The 14,985-nt window shown below is 42.1% G+C and overlaps 1 non-coding gene across 1 annotated transcript; it reads right to left on the bottom strand.

The window, feature by feature from the left end:
• Positions 1-9,546: 9,546 nt before the first annotated feature.
• Positions 9,547-9,684, bottom strand: LOC119937347. The gene has a single exon (XR_005454027.1). It is a non-coding gene; the product is annotated as a small nucleolar RNA SNORA7 (small nucleolar RNA).
• Positions 9,685-14,985: the final 5,301 nt, after the last annotated feature.

The following is a 14,985-nucleotide window of genomic DNA, read 5'->3' as shown; positions in this document are numbered from 1 at the left end:
ATTCAGTCCAGTGCTCTGCACATAGTAAGCACTCAATAAATGCCATTAATTGATTGAATTAATGAGACACGGCTCAAAAATCACTGATTTTTACCTAAAGGGCAAACGTTGTGTGGTACACTGGTGTTCTTCATTAGATTTCCACCCCTATTAAATCTGGAATTTCCAAAACAAAAATTCAGCTTCAAAAATTACACTGTCTAGGGCAGGTGTGTCCTTAGTAGAGACCTAAAAAAAATGTCTCAGACTGGAATTTCAGGGGCTGAAATTTCTCAGGAAATAAGTGAGGATGTGGGCTTGAAATTAAAATATTAAAAATTAGGGTTTTAAATAAATGGCTGGTCCCCTAAACAGCAGTTTCCACTCAAGTTTAATGGCTCCAAAATTTCTCATTAAACCCAAATTCATCCTTAATTTATAGGAACCCTGATCAAAATAAGATGAAAAGGAAATGTTTCTCATCCTATGATTGAAACTTCACCACAACCCAAGAGAGTCTTCACCTTTTAAGCTGTAAACTAGGTAGTTTCTAAGCGCTACATCAGTGTTGTAGCTTTGAAGGGAAAAATGATAGAAAAATGCTATTTCTGAAGACAGTAGGCTGACCTCATTCTCCGTAGAAAATGAAACCTGCCTGCTCAGTAAGGTTAGGAAGACCCATACTGGGAAAACTTTCAATCAATCAACCAATCAGTGGTATTTATCGAGCGCTTACTGTGTTCAGAGTGTTGTACTAAGCATTTGGGAGAGAACAAAATAAAAGACTCGGTAGATATGTTCCCTGACATGAGAATCTTATGGTCTAGAGAGAAGCTTAGAGTCTACTTTATGTATCACTCAATCTGTCGATTAGTGGTATTTATTGAATGTTTACTGCGTGTACTGCTCTTGGCAGAGTACAATACAACAGAATTGGTAGACGTGTTCCCTCCCCACATCACACCCCATGCTGACAATTATATTATTTCTACAGCTGGTGCCAGAATTACTTCGACAAAACTAGCTGGAGGGGACTGTTCTCCCACAGCTCTCCCTTTGGTCCACTGGAAAAGACCCCTACTCTGGGAACCAGAAGACAGGCATTATGGGCCTGGTTATGCCTCAGATAGGTTAAAAAGGGGAAATACTGCATATACACTTGGCAAAATGCTGCCCACCCACTTGCCTGCCCTCTGTGCCCCAGACAGACTGTGATGAAAGAGTGTGAGTGCCACCACAAAATCCACTGGTACAAAAATCAATTTCTTTGCACAGTCTCAGTCTTGAAATCTGAGGATTAAGGCTCATCTCATTCTCTTGTGTGAAGGGCCATTCCATTTTCCCAGTGCTTTCAAAACACTGAGCATAAGAGAGTAGATCTTTCTAAACCCCAAACACCTAAATATGTCTTCGTTCATAAAATAAGTTACTAAATACTTCTGCAGCTACGATCCCGAGGATGGCAGAGCAGCAGCTCAACACCTGAAGGACAGTTCCAGTGATCCAGTATGATCGGCTGACACGACATGGACAACCTTCCTCTGAAGAGAGATCATGGCTGCTTTGTTATGTGAAGATGATGGCAATAATTTCACTGTGGAAGGAAAACTTGGGTCATAATAAAATTAATCTACTGAGAACATTTAATTTCTCATTTTTTATCCCGTAACTGGGTCTTCACAGGTAAGCTAAATGGAGCACCAAGATAGATTCCCAGAAAATTTAGGGAGACTTCAATTCCCAGATTAGCAGACTATAAAATTCAATCAATCAATCAATCAATCATATTCACTGAGCACTTAGTGTGGTGTGCAGACCACTGTACTAAGCTCTTGGGAGAGTATAATATAACAGAGCTGGTAGAAATGTTCCCTGCCCAGAAGGAGCCAGATTATAGTCCAATATTGCATTTCACTTTGCTTGGGTAGACCCTCATTTTGCTTTTTTGTAGAAGGCATCAAAGCTGAACAAGAATAAATATTTCTGTCCATAAATAAAAAAATCTTGACTTTTACGTAAGAGCACTGTTAACTGTTCCCAGAACAAAGGCCTCAAAAAGATTCTCAAACCTGTAGCGCTTTCAACCTATCATCACTCTGAGGAAACCACACTGTTTCAGTTTTTTGTGTCCAGGAAATATTGTATTTGCAAGGCAGAGCCAGAGATGTGCCTCTTTTTCAAGCTGCTTTTTGAGACTGCAAAGGAGTTTAATCTTCTCCTGGAGGAGAGTTAACCTGGACACTAGAGCTGGTTGTTAAACTGAGTTTCTTTACTTGAAATGATCCTTCACTGCCAAGCTTCATTTTTGCTCTCCTGTGCCAGTTTTCATCTTAAAAAAACTACAATCAACTTGAAAAGGTGATTTCACATTCAAATCATCCAATAGTAGAGGTCTCAAATTTGTCTAGTTGATCTTACAGCAACCTCTGTAAAAGGCTCAGTTGTACCCACTGAATGAGGTTTCTAGTGCTATTTCCTTTGTGGACACAATAAATTCTCATTCTGCTTGATTCTGCACTCTGGACAAAACAGAGAATAATGCCAGAAGCTTCTCTGGCATCTGCATCTAATCCTGCCTTGTGGTTAAGGGGAAGTAATATATAAAGGCAGAGGGGACTTGGAGAGAAACTCTCAAAATGCTAATAGTCTCATACCGGATGACATTTACGTTTCTCATGGCTGAGCCCAGAACTTCAGTTGTATATACAGAGGTGGAGGACAGACTAGATAGAGAGAGAAGCAGTGTGGCTCAATGGAAAGAGCACGGGCTTTGGAGTCAAAGGTCATGGGTTCAAATCCTGACCCCACCACTAGTCAGCTGTGTGACTTTGGGAAAGTCACTTAACTTCTCTGTGCCTCAGTTACCTCATCTGTAAAATAGAGATTAAGACTGTGAGCCCCACATGGGACAACCTGATCACCTTGTATCCTTCCCAGTGCTTAGAACAGTGCTTTGCACATAGTAAGTGCTTGATAAATGTCATTATTATTATTATTTATTATTATAGACAGACAGTAGCAGAGAGCTTATGAAATCAGAAATGAAACAACTCTTCTTGACCCTGCTCTCTCCTTCTTGGAGTATTTCCTCATTCTTGGAGCATGAATGTCAGAATTAAGAAGCAGTGTGGCCTAATGGAAAGAGCACTAGTCCATAAATCAAAGGATATGAGTGCTAATCCTGTATGTTCCTTCCTTCCTTCCTTCATTCAATCATATTTATTGAGTGCTTACTGTGTGCAGAGCACTGTATTAAGCACTTGGAAAGTATAATTCAGCAACAAAGACAATCCCTGCCCACAACAGGCTCACAGTCTAGAAGGGGGCAGACAGGCATCAAAACAAGTAAACTGGCATCAGTAGCGTGACTATAAATAAATGGAATTATAGATATATACACATCACTAATATAAATAAATAGAATTATAAATATGTACGTATATACACAAGTATGGGCCACTTGCCTGCTGTGTGATCTTGTGCAAATCACTTAATTCATCAATAAATGGTATTTAGTGAGCCCTTACTTTGTGGAAAGCAGTGTATTAGGCACTTAGGAGCGTGCAATATAACAGATTTGGTAAGCATGTAGCACGCCCTCAGGGAGCTGAAAGCTTATGTATGTATCTTTAAATTTAAACTTTATTCTATAAATTTTGTACTCCCCCTCTAGACTGTGAGCTCCTTGTGGGCAGGGAACCTATCTGCCAATTCTGTTGTATTATATTCTCCCAAGTGCTTCGTACAGTGCTCTGCAAGTAGTAATTGCTCAGTAAACACCACTGATTGATAGAAGGGGAAGCAGACATTAAAATAAATTAAGGATATGACTATGAGCCCGTTGTTGGATAGGGACCATCTCTATATGCTGCCGATTTGTACTCCCCAAGTGCTTAGTACTGTGCTCTGCACACCGTAAGCACTCAATAAATACGATTGAATAAGTACTGTAGGGCTAAGGGTGAGGTGAGTATCAAAAACAGATACAAGTGCATAGGTGATGCAGAAGGGAGAGGAAGAAGGGGAAATGAGGTCTTAGTCAGGGAAGGCCTCTTGGAAGAGATAGGTGATTGTTTTTTTCTAAATGATATTAAGCTCTTAGTATGTTCCAGGCACTGTACTAAACACTAGGGTAGATACAAGTTAAGCAGGTTGGACAGGGACCATGCCCCAAGTGGAGCTCACAGTCTTAATCCCCGTTTTACAGATGAAGGAACTAAGGTACAGAAAAGTTGAATGACTTGACCAAGGTCACACAGCAGACAAGTGGCTAAGCTGGGAACCCAGATGCTTTGAATCCCTCCCATGCTCATGCTCTTTCCGGGAGGCTACACTGATTTAAATGTAAACTCCTTGAGGGCAGAGAATGTGTCCACTAATTGTGTTGTACTCTCGCAAGCACTTAGTACAGTGCTTTGCACACAGTAAGCACTCAATAAATATCACTGATCAATTGGCTGATTGATCGAGTAAGTCTTGGAAGGTGGGTAGTGCGGTGATTACTCAATCAAACAATCATATTTTTTTAACACTTACTGGTGACCTGGAAGCCAGGAAGCAGCGTGGCTCAGTGGAAAGAGCCCGGGTTTTGGAGCCAGAGGTCATGGGTTCAAATTCCGGCTCCGCCACTTGTCAGATGTGTGACTTTGGGCAAGTCACTTAACTTCTCTGGGCCTCAGTTCCCTCATCTGTCAAATGGGGGTGAAGACTGTGAGTCCCACGTGGGACAACCTGATTACCTTGTATCTACCCCAGCGCTTAGAACAGTGCTTTGCACATAGTAAGTGCTTAACAAATACCAACATTATTATTATTATAAATCCAGGGGGAGGGAGTTTCAGGCCTTAGAGAATGTACACTATCAAGGGGTCCTCAGCAAGAAAAATGGGATCAAGGAATAGTGAGTAGGTTGGTGCTAGATGAGTGAAGTGGGCAGGCTGGGTAACACTAGGAAATAAACCAAGGGGAGAGATGATTGAGTGCTTTAAAGCTGTTAGTAAGGACTGCCTATTTGAGGCAGAGGTTGTCGAGGAGTGGACAGATGTAGTAGGAGAGTACAATTCATTAGAGTTGGTACACATGTTCCTTGCCCTCAGGGATCTTAGAATCTAGTGAGGAAGACAGATATTAAAATGCATTATAGGTAGCAGAAGCAGTGGAGGATAAGATTATGTACATAAGTGCTGTGGGACTAGGGTTTCAAAGTGCTTAAGGGATACAGAACCACTCTCTAGGGTTGCAGAAGAGAGGGCAAATAGGTTGGGGAAATGAGAGGATAGTCAGGGAAGGCTTCCTGGAGGAGATATGATTTTAGTAGGTCCTTTAAAATGGGTATAGTAGTGTTTTGTCAGAAGAGGAAGGGAATTCCAAGTTAGAGGGAGAGGTCGTTGCATTCAGGGAACGTGACTATCTATTCTGTTGTATTGTACTCTCCCAAGTGCTTAGTAGAGTGCCTGCATGCAATAAGTGCTCAATAAATTCCATTGATTGATCAATTTCTTTTAAGAAAAATCATGGGTGCACCAGAGTGAAGTAAAGACTGGAGTGGGGAGGGATAGGTGGCAGGGAGGTCAGCAGAGTAGCAATTTGGCTGGAGAGAAAAGGGCAGATATTAGCGATATTGTGACAAGCAGTGTGGCCAAATGGATAGAGCAAGGGCCTGGCAGCTCAAGGATGTGGGTTCAAATCCCAGCCCCACCACTTGCCTGCTGTGTGCCCTTAGGCAAATCACTTCACTTCTCTGTGCCTCAGTTACCTCATCTGTAAAATGGGATTAATACTGTGAGCCACATGTGGAATATGGATTATGTCCAAAATGATTAGCTTGTATCTAACTCAGTGCTTAGTACGGCACCTGGTGCATAGTAAGTGATTAACAAACAACCTTAAAAAAAAACAAAAGTTAAAAAAACTGTGTCATTATTCTTACATCTGCTTAGCACAGTGCTTTGCATGCAGTAAGTACTCAATAAATATCATTATTAATTGATAGTAAATTGTCAGTAACAGAAGTTGTGTTCAAAACCTTGGGGCACAAGCAGTGGGAGTGAGGTCTCTGATTTTTCTCTGTTCCATCTGCAATTTGGTACCCAATCTAGTAAGGAGACTTCTCTAGATTGGAGGTCCTCCCTTTTCCAGATGCTTACATTAATCAATCAATCAACAATGTTTACTGAGCACCTACTATGTGCACAGCATTGCACTAAGTGCTTGGGGGAGTAGAATAGAACTAAAAGACAACGTTCCTGCCCTCAGCATGTTAATAATCTAGTGGGAGAGACCTTCAGCTAAATAAAATCAATTCACTGATAAATTCATTTTAATGGCTGCATCCCTCTCTAGACTGAAATGTTCTGGTTGGCCAGTATCGTGTTTACCAGCTCCCTTGTTTTGTACTCTCTCAAGCATTTAGTACTGTGTTGTGAGTAATCCCAGCTCCGCCACTTATCAGCTGTGTGACCTTGGCCAAGTCACTTTACTTCTCTGTGCCTCAGTTACCTCATCTGTAAAATGGGGATAGTCTGTGAGTCCTATGTGGGACACCTTAATTACCTTGTATCTACCCCAGTGCTTAGAATAGTGCTTGGCACATAGTAAGTGCTTAACGAATGCCATTATTATTATAATTACCAATAATAATAGTAAGCACAATCCTGACTACTTTGCAGACTTTGAGGGGAAATATGCTCTCTGCACATTAAGTCTTTTGTTACTAAACATGTGGCATGCCTATGTATTTCTCAATTCCCATTACACGAACTCCAAAGCCAAATTATATATTACTTCATTGTGAAGGTTACATATTTTGGGGTGGGGTGTAAGGCAGCAAAGAAATTCCAAGTTCTCGTTCCTATAATAACCGTCGTGGGTCTGAATTATCCATTTATTTTCATTTTCAGGCTTTAAAGATAGGGCACTGAACAGTAAGCAGAACAGAGAAGCAGCATGGCCTAGTGGATAGAGCCCAGGCTTGGGGGTCAGAAGGGACTGGTTCTAATTCCAGCAAAGCCATTTGTCTGCTGTGCCCCGGTTACCTCATCTGCAAAATGGGGATTAAGTCTGTGAGCCCTAGGTAGGACAAGGACTGTGTCCAACCTGGTAAATTTGTACCTATCCCAGCACTTAGTACAGTGCCTGGCACATAGTAAGCACTTAACAAATACCATAAAAAAAGTAGTGAAAATAAAAGCAGCTCCTATGTCTTTAAGTTCCCTTTCTCTAGATTTCTGGTTTTGTGTGAAACCTCCTTCTGAAACCCCTCAACCCACCCTAAGACTGATTGTTTCACAGTGGATTGTCCCACTTCAAGAGGAAGCAGATCAGCAGAGCATCAGCTGGCATTTAACTATCCCAGCGAGCTCGGGGTCTTCCTTGTTGTGGTTCTTGGATGGATTTCTTCTAGTTTAATATTAGAGCAACCAGAAAGTCAAGGAGCAAGGAGACAGATGATTCAGGGTGTTGTACAAGGGTGGACGCGCTTTGGTCTCAGGCCCACATCTGTCCCCCAAGCTCTCACTGTGGCCTTGTTAACAGAACGGGGCCCGCAATCCCAACCCCACATATGGCCTCTGGCCTAGAAGCTCCTCTGAAGAGGATCAGGGTGGGTGGCAATCGTATCTGCCCCACTTAGTTCTGCTCTCGCCTTGCGTTCGTGAGGAAGGAGGCCACAGTGGAGACAGAGTCTGGGCCGGGCCGGGCGTGAGGAAGGGTTTCCGGGGCCAGGAGGAGGCGTGAAATAAGAGCTACTTCAGTGGGGTGAGCCAAGACCAAACAGTTGGGCCATGTGTTACCAATCAGAGGCAGCAGTGTCAGGGAGCCAGGACCCAGAATGCCGAACTGTTTGAAGAGCTGTGTGGTTCACAGAATTTGGCGGTTCCACGACGGTGGCCTGATACTCCTACTTTGACTGAAAGGAAAATAACCGTGTCAAGCCCACTGTGGTAGTGTCCCTGGCTGGTGACCTGGGAAGCCTAGCATTACCAAACAGGCTTCTTTGTCCCCTCCTGCCCCATCCAGTCCTCCCTTCTTGCCATTTCATTCATTCATTAATTCAATTGTATTCATTGAGTGCTTACTGTGTGCAGAGCACTGTATTAACTGCTTGGAAAGTACAATATAGCAATAAAGAGAGACAGTTCCTGCCCTCAAAAGGGTCACAGTCTACAGCCATTTTTGAAAACTTCCTCCCTAACCGTCCTTCATACATGATTTTAACATTTCTTTACCTGTTTTCCCCTAGGTGCCGTGCACACCACTTCACAACATAGCTTATCTCCCCACATACCTGGCCTCAATTTCAGTTTATTTTGCTTTTTGTTTATTTATTAATGGTATCTGTTAAGTGCTTACTACGTGTCAAATACTGCATTAAGTCCTGGGGTAGATATTTTGGTAATCATGTTGGACACAGTCCCTGTCCCATATAGGACTCAGAGTGTCAATCCCCATTTGTCAGATGAGGTAACAAGCACAGAGGAAGTGAAATTGCTTGTCCAAGGTCATGCAGTGGACAAGTGGAGGAACGGGGATGTCTTGCCCAAGGTCCTTCTGACTCCTAGGTCTGTGCTCTTTCTACTAGGCCCTGCTGTTTCTCAATTCATTTTCATTTATTAACTTCATTTTCATTTATTAATCAATCAATCAATCAATGGTATTTATTGAATACTTACTATGTGCAGAGCACTGTACTAGCACTTGGGAGAGTACAATACAACGGAATTAGCAAACACGTTCCCTGCCCAAATTGACATCATTTCTCTAGCATGGAGTCCCACCTTCAGGATAGGAAAAACCTTGGGGACCAAACTGGAGAGGGGTGGGATCAAGAAAAGAGAAGGCTCTGGTAGCCACCTTCCACCAGACTGTAAACTCACAATGGGCAGGGAATGTTCACTAATTCTTTTGTACTGTACTCTCCCAAGCACTTGGTTCTAACCCCGGCTCAGCCACTTGTCTGCTATATGCCCTTGGGCAAGTCACTTCTTTGTGCCTCAGTTACCTCATCTATTAAATGAGGATTAGGACTGTGAGCCCCATGTGGGACAGGGGCTGTGTCCAGCTGGATTATTTTTTATCTACCCCAGTGCTTTAGTATAGTGCTTGGCACATAGCATTTAACAAATACCATTAAAAAAAACCATAAAAGCAAACAGGACTGGACCGCAGTGCTCTTTCATGATGCCACAGATGGGAAATCCACAATTAACTGATTGATTGATAGAGGGGCATAAGGCCCCCTTTCACTGCCACCTAGGACATAGGAGTGACCTCACCAAGCACACTAAACTCTAGAAACTGCCAGCAGTCTGGACTTGGGCTCAGCTACTGCTTTGAGAAAGGAAGTGTTACATCTACTTGTCTTGTCATGCTATCGAGTCATCTCCGACACACTGCAACTCCATGGACACATTTCTCCCAGAATGCCCCACCTCCATCTGCAATCATTCTGGTAGTGTATCCATTGAGTTTTCTTGGGAAAAATGCAGAAGCAGTTTACCATTGCCTTCTTCGAGCAGTAAACTTGAGCCTCCACTCTCAACTCTCTCCCAAGCTGCTGAGTGAGTTTTGACTTGTAGCAGATTGCCTTCCACTCACTAGCCACTGGCCAAGTTAGAAATGGAGTGGGCAGGCCTCTGCTTGACTTTCCCTCTTGTAGCCAAGACTGGTAGATTACTGGAAACTCTCCAGGTGTGATCCTAAGAGGGGGTTACATCTACTCGAAGTGAGGAATATCAGCAGGTGTCAGACTCCTTAAAATAATGCTGCTTGCAGCTCTGTTTAGTCATTCCCCTTTGGACTTGGGCCTATTCCTAATTTTTCCATGTTTAAGGAATACCAAGGAGTCATCCCTTTCTGCTTCACCTGGAGCTCACCACTTGGCACCCTTCAAAAGGAAACATAAAGGAGCAGAGAATAATAATAATAATAATGGTATTTGTTAAGCGCTTACTATGTGTGAAGCACTGTTCTAAATGCTGGGGGGATACAAGATGATCAGGTTGTCCCACGTGGGGCTCTCAGTCTTAATCCCCATTTTACAGATGAGGTAACTGGGGCACAGAGAAGTTAAGTGACTTGCCCAAGATCACATAGCTGACAAGCAGCAGAGCCTGGATTTGAACCCATGACCTCGGACTCCCAAGCTCAGGCTCTTGCCATTGAGCCTTGCTACTTCTGTGAGGTAAGTGAGGCACAGAGAATAATAATAATAATAATAATAATAATAATAATAATAATAATAATAATAATATGGCCTAGTGGTTAAAGCATGGGCCTGGCAGTCAGAAGGACCTGGTTTCTAATCCCAGCTGTGCCACCTGACTGCTATGTGCCCTTGGGAAGTCACTGAACTTCTCTGTGCCTCAATTACCTCATATATAAAATGAGGACTAAGACTGTGAGCCCCATGTGGGACAGGGATTGTGTCCAACTGGATTATTTTTTTTATTTACCTACAGCTTGATGCAGTACCTGGCACATAGTAAGTGCTTAAAAATGATATTGAAAAAAACATAAAAGTAAACAGGGCCCTATTTCATGATGCCACATAAGGGAAATCAATAATTAATAATAGTTGTGGTATATGTTAATTGCTAACGTGTCAAGCACCATATGGAGTGCTGGTGTAGATATAGGATAATCAGGTCGGACACAGCTTCTGCCCCACATAGAACTGGCAGTCTAAGTAAGAGGGGGGCTTGGTAATGAATCCCCATTTTACAGTTGAGATAACAGAGGCACAGAGAATAATAATAATAATGATGGCATTTGTTAAGCGCTTACTATGTGCAAAGCACTGTTCTAAGTGCTGGGAAGGATACAAGGTGATCAGGTTGTCCCACGCGGGGCTCACAGTCTTAATCTCTATTTTACAAATGAGGTAACTGAGGCACAGAGAAATTAAGTGACTTGCACAAAGTCACACAGCTGACAATTGGCAGAGCTCGGATTTGAACCCACGACCTTTGACTCCAAAGCCCGTGCTCTTTCCACTGAGCCACACTGCTTCCCTAACAAAGAAGTCAAGTGGCTTGCCCAAGGTCCCACAGCAGAGAAGTGGCAGAGCCGTACTTAGAATTCAGGTCCTCTGATTTCCAAGACCATGCTCTTTCCATAAGACCATTAGTGACTTTTCAGATTTTATCCTTTCATGGGGCAATTTATATGATTTTCCCCAGGCCTTCCAGTTAGGGATTACCTCATGCCATCCAGTTCTTAGCTTTTTCTATCTCCATGACAATAGGATGCTTGGAGGAACCATAAAATGCGTGTCCTTCTGGACAACCATCCTCATGGCTAAACAAGGACCATCTGAAATAACTTTTTGGAAAGGAGAAGTTGAGTGCTGAACAGAAGTGCAGAAAGTTGGATTTATGGTCTGCTTCCATTCATCACTGTAAATTAGAAGCAAAGATAGAGGAGAAAAGCCTTTAGCTTGGCTTAACACAGATAGAAATCATCTTAGACTGAACTTTTACTGTGGTCCCCAATCCTAAATCAACAGTAGCCCCAGGAGGAAGGCCTGAGCCCTTCTGGAGAAGAGGGATATCCAAGAGTAGAAGTTGAAATGATCCCAGCTCCATGAAAGGTCCAACAGAACCCAAACACCTGGCTTACCAGCCATTTCCCATTTTCAGTCTGATGATGACGATAGACTTTTGGACATGATAAAAAGGGCCAAAACCATACATCACCCACTGCCAAGGAACAAGAAATCAGCCTTTTCCAGATGGTGGAGCACGGCCCAAAGAGTTTCCTTAGATCAGAATTTGTTAGAATTAAAGCAGATGTAGCCCTATAAGATCCTGGGAAAAAAAAATAAAACCTTTGTCATCTTCAAGGAAGCAGAATAGATTTCTCTTAATGATTTCGATGATGCTAAATCATTTGAGAGATTCTGAGATATAGCTATGACACAACTTCATTACAGTTACTGCAGAATAATAAACGCGATAATGGGCCAATGCTTCTATTTGAAACAATGAAGTTACACAGTAATTTGTGTTAATGTTATCACATTATCTTCTGATATCCGGGCATTTAACTTCTGTTATTACTATGGGAACACTGGAAAAATAAGATCTATCATCTAGTAGAGATTTATGGGATTTTATTCTCCCCGATCTAGGGTTTAAATAGCAAGTTGCTCTATGTTAAAAACAAGTTTAAAAATCTTTCCAGGTTTATGTTTTGAATTTTTGTCATATTTGGTGTCTCTCCATTAAGAAACTCTATGATCTTTGGCTTTGTTCTCTTTCCTGGTATGGCGAGATGAAACATCAGAAAACCAATGGATGCCCAATGTACATCTTTAGGAAAATGTAAGAGGAAGATCAGGTTAACTAAACCAACCACCTTCTTATTTATCAGTAGATGATGGAGTTTTCAAGCTTATTATCAACATGATTTGCAGGTGCGACAACTATCCTTTTTAACTGGGTATAGATGTATTTTGAATCCCCAAATTTCAAATGATTGGAATTGAATTTTCATGCCAATGGTAATGGTGCTGTGTGTTATTGTAGGAACAGCAGCTACTGTAACTAGGTCTCATGGTAGTAAGAAGAAGGGTCAGAAGGCCCTTTTAAGGGAGTGAGGGAGAAAAAGATGGGGTTCCACACACCACTGTTCCCATTTACGTCTCTTCCCATGCACTTCCCATCTTCAGGGAAGCAGCATAGCCCAGTGGAAAGAGCCCGGGACATTGAGGCATGTGTTCTAAACACAGCTCTGCCACATGCCTGTGGTGTGCCTTTGGGCAACTCACTTGATTTCTCTGTGCCTCAGTTCCCTCATCTGTAAAACTGGTGGATTCAATCAGAAAAGTTTAGTGGCTTACCCCATCTCATAAAGCAGGCAAGTAGATTAGAATCCAGGTCTACTGACTTCTGGACTCAGGTTTTTCCCACTAGTTTGCCCTGCTTCCATATGTAAGCGCCTAGTGGGCAGGGAATATGTTGCTAAATTTGTTGCACTGTACCTTCCCAACCGCTTAGTACGGAAAATGAATAAATATGGTAAATTAATTAATTAATATAATAAATAAATTTTTTGAAAGTTACATTTTACTCTCTCAAGAATTTAGTATACTGCTCTGCACACTGTAAGTGCTCAATAAATATGACTGACTAGTAATAGTAGTAGTAGTTGTAAGGGTATTTTGGGGGCACTAAATCAATCAATCAGTTATATTTATTGAGTGCTTTCTGTGTGCAGAGCATTGTCCTAAATGCTTGGGAGAGTACACTAAAACAAAATTGATGGACATGTTTCCTGTCCACACTGAACTGACTCACAGGGTGATTTCCATGTGGGACAGGAACTGTGTCCCAAAAATGCCTAGTGGATAAAACATGGGTCTGGGAGTCATAAGGATCTGGGTTCTAATCCTGCCTCCACCACTCGTCTGTTGGATAACCTAGGGCAAATCCCTTCACTTTTCTGTGCCTCAGTTACCTTTTCTGCAAAATGGGGATTAAGACTGTGAGCCTCATGTGGACTATAGGAATGTGTCCAATCTGATTATCTTGTAACTACCCCATTGCTCAGTACAGTGCCTGGCACATAGTAAGCACTCAACAAATACCATAAAAAAAACGTGATTAACTTGTATCTACCAAAGCACTTAGTACATACAGTACCTCTATCTCGCCACCAACTTGTCTCCCACATCCTACTTCTGGCTTGGAACCCCCTCCCTCCTCAAACAAGTCAGATAATTCCTCTCCCCCACTTCAAAGCCTTACTGAAGGCACATCTCCTTCAGGAAGCATTCCCTGATTGAGCCCTCCTCTCCTCTTCTCCCACCCCCTTCTGCGCCACTCATACTTGCTCCTTCATTCATCCTCCTTCCCTTCCCCACAGCACATATGTATGTATCTGTATAGATCTATAACTTCTTTCTTTCTTTATCTATTTATTTATTGATTTATGTTAATGTCTGTCTTACCCTCTAGACTGTCAGCTCGTTGTGGGCAGGGAATGTGTCTGATGTCATATTGTACTCTCCCAAGTGTTTAGTACAATACTTTACACAAAGTAAGCACTCAATAAGTATGACTAATAATAAAAATAATACAGTAATCACTCAAAAGATACCACAATTACCATTATGATAATGATGATCAATCAATCAATCAATCATATTTATTGAGCGCTTACTGTGTGCAGAGCACTGTACTAAGCGCTTGGGAAGTACAAGTTGGCAACATATAGAGACAGTCCCTACCCAACAGTGGGCTCACAGTCTAAAAGATGATGATGATTACCCAGGTAGAAGGAAAATAGGGAAAAGAACAGGTCCCTGTTTTCAGTTTCAGTGAACTGAAAATAGTGAACTGAAACTACATCTAACAGTAAACTACAAGCTGGATGAGTCAGGAAAGCAATGCAGTTATATACAAAGTCAAAATGGTGCTGGATCGGATTGACAAGCATAGGCAATGCAAGAATCAGGAAGCAAACCTTGGGCAACATTCTGTATCTATTAGACTTATGTTGGAGTATAATGCCCAGCTTTCCTTTCTTTCTCCAGCAAATGATTTGTAAAACTTGGCAAAGGTTCACTAAGAGAATGGATAAAATGTTTAAAAAGATGGGAAACAGGTTCTGTGAAGAAGGGTTAAAAGAACTGTAGTTGTTCTGCATGGAGAAGAGGTGATACAATAATTATATTTAAATGTTTAAAAATTTTTTCTGAGCTACAGGTCCACTGAGGACAATGAAGGAAATGGGGCTGAGAGTCAAGTAGGAGAGAGATTTGGGTTGAATATAAGGAAGAATGTGGTCTTTCCACTAGGCCCTAGAGAGTAGTGTGGTTTATGTTACTGCAAAAGCCTGAGTCAGAAGAACCTGGGTTTTAATCCCAGCTTTGCTACATATCTGCTGCATGACCTTGGGCAAGTCACTTAACTTCTTTGGGCCTCAATTACCTCACCTGTAAAATGAGGATTAAGAGTCTGAACCCCATATGGGACAGGGACTGTGCCCAACCTTATTAACTTGTCT

This window comes from Tachyglossus aculeatus, chromosome 1 (genome assembly GCF_015852505.1).
Source record: "Tachyglossus aculeatus isolate mTacAcu1 chromosome 1, mTacAcu1.pri, whole genome shotgun sequence".
Taxonomy (NCBI): Eukaryota; Metazoa; Chordata; class Mammalia; order Monotremata; family Tachyglossidae; genus Tachyglossus; species Tachyglossus aculeatus.
Note: the sequence above shows the minus strand (reverse complement) of the source record. Positions and strands in the feature narration are given on the sequence as shown.